Below are 2,682 nucleotides of genomic sequence, written 5' to 3' on the forward strand. Positions count from 1 at the left end.
TAGTTGCTGACATTCAAACCTCTCTGAATTAGTAAAAGGAAGGAAGAATACCTACACAATTGGATGCTGAAATACATTTCACTCAACAGGAGAAAAGGAGGGGAAGGGGAGAAGGGAGAAGGGGGGATTAGAGGTAGGGTAGATTAAAGGAGGGATTGTTCTTAAGCAAAATAAATTTTGAAAATGTACAAAAACATTTATAAGTCTTTTGGTGATGACAAAGAAAAGGAAAGTATTATGCTGTAAGAAATGATGGAGGACACCGTTTCAAAGAAGACTTGTCTGAACTGATGCAGAGTGAAGTGAGTAGAACAGGAGAATGATTTATGCAATGACAATATCATAAAGGCAAACAACTTTTAAAAACTCAGGAACTGGGGTGGCTAGGTGGCACAGTGAGTAAAGTGCCTGCCCCAGAGTCAGGAGGACCCTAGTTCAGTTCCGGCCTCAGACACTTAACACCCACACAAAAAAACTAGCCCTGTAACCTTGGGCAAGTTACTTAACCCCAATTGCCCTCCAAAAAGGCAAAACAACACCAACAAAAAAACTCAGGAACTGATCAGTGTAAGTACCAACCATGCTTCTAGAGGACTTATGATGAAATACACTACCCATCTCCTGATAGAAAGGTGAAAAACTCAGAGTGCAATTTGGGGGTTTGGGATCTTTTTGGAGGGACATAACCAATGAGGAAACTCATTTTGCTTAACTATACATGTTTGCAATGTGATTTTGTTTTTCTTTCTTTCTCAGTGGGGGTAGAGAAGGGAAGAGAACATGCATTTTTGCTGCCTCAAAAAAGAAATTAAATTAATTTTTTTAGAAGAAGGATTCAATTTATTCTGCTTGGCCTCAGAGATCAGAATTCAGGAGCAATGGGGAAAGGGAATGAGGTGGGGGAGGAGGTTGCAGAGAAAGATTTGGGGTCAATATAAGGGAAAACTTTCAATTCAGTCTAAACCTGCATGATATGGGGGTCCTTTTTCATCATGCACATCAGTCACTTGTTTGTAATTTATTGCAAGGGGGTTAACCAAGGGGGTCTTAACCTGGGATCTGTGGATAGACATCAGGGCAGGAGTGGTCTATGAACCAGGATGGGGAAAAAATTATGCCTTTATTTTTACTAATCTCTAATTGACATTTGGCATTCCTCTCTAATGTGTATGTAGGAAACAAGCTATTCTTCTGAATAGACATCCATAGACTTTGCCAGGCTGGTCTGCCAAACAGGTCCAAAACACGAAGAAGGCTAAGAGAACTTGAGTGATTTGCCCATGGTCACATGACCAGTACGAGTCAGAGACAAGACTTGAACCCAGGTATTCCTGGGCCCCTGTACCACACTGCCACTCTGTTAACAGTCATGAGAGGTGGTGGCAGGAACGCTTTCCAGGGACTCTATATAGTCTGTTTTCTTTTGGTTAAAGGTTAGACCTCTGGGATCATTTCCAGTTCTGAGATTTTGTAATTCTCCTCTACAAGGAGGCATCATAATCGACCTTGGATGCATATAGATTGGAACACATGGCCCATATGCAGGTTGCCCCTTCTTGCTATAGGGATCCCATTGGATCATGTGTTGGCATGGATATTGCCAGACTAGAGAGTTTTGGTCCAGGCCTTCTTAACCTTCGTTGTGCTATGGACCCCTCTGGTCATCAGTATGGAAAAGCCTAGGGACCCCTTTTCAGAATCATACTTTTAAATGCATGAAATAAAATACATACGATTTCAAAGGAATCAAAATATATTTAAATACAGTAACTAACGCATATTTTTTAAAAGGCCCCTAGATTAAGAACTCGTGATCTGGAGGATGGCAACCAGGATGGTGAAGGGATTGGAAATCAGTTCATAGGAGGACTGGTTGAAAGAAACATGGAGGTGTTTGTGTGGGGTACAAGGTGACTTGAGAGGTCCTAATAGTTGCCTTAAATATTTGAAGCGCTGTCATGTAGAAGATGGATTGCCGAGATGTGTGAGAGCCAGCTCCTACCTAGCAGGCTACCTTGGGAGAGCTGATTGTTAAAATTTCAGTGTGAGCATTTATATCTCAGAAATTGGCAAAGGCTACAAATCAGGGCTTGATTTATTGTTTGGCTGATTGTCTAGACTTAAGAAAGTGATGGGGGAAATGTTAATAATTCGGATTAAATTGAGAAGTGCGTCATGCCTGTTAAACATTCACTAGTACATCCCTCAATTAGACATTGCCTCTTCCTAAGTCCTGTGACCTTGGCCAAAGCTTTGTCCTTCTCTGCGACTTGCTTTCTCCATATGTAAGGTGAGAGAATTGAACTGGATGATCTCTAGAACTCCTTCTAGCCTCCACATTCTCTGGTTTTACTGCCTCCAGAGCCTCAGAATTTCAGCCAAAGCTACAGGTGATTTGTGAATAAAGAGGCTTTTCTGGCATTAGTTGGGGCCAAAGGCCAGACTTGCCATGAGGCAATTCCCCAGAGCCATCCAGCATCTTTGGCCAAGGGCTGATTCCACCAAAACTGCCCATGGCCAAATACCCATCCTATCCCTGAGTGCACAGGAAGGAGGCCCCAGTGGCTGCTGCAAATGCCAGGGGGTCCCAGACTCTTTGATCTAGAGCTGACACATAAGGAATGCCTAAATCCTTGGGCCCTTCAACAGCATGACTGCAACATCCAGCTAAAAGTCCTCTCC

This window comes from Petaurus breviceps, unplaced genomic scaffold (genome assembly GCF_028583685.1).
Source record: "Petaurus breviceps papuanus isolate PSGF00001 unplaced genomic scaffold, PetGlider_PUasm1.0 180, whole genome shotgun sequence".
Classification (NCBI taxonomy): Eukaryota; Metazoa; Chordata; class Mammalia; order Diprotodontia; family Petauridae; genus Petaurus; species Petaurus breviceps.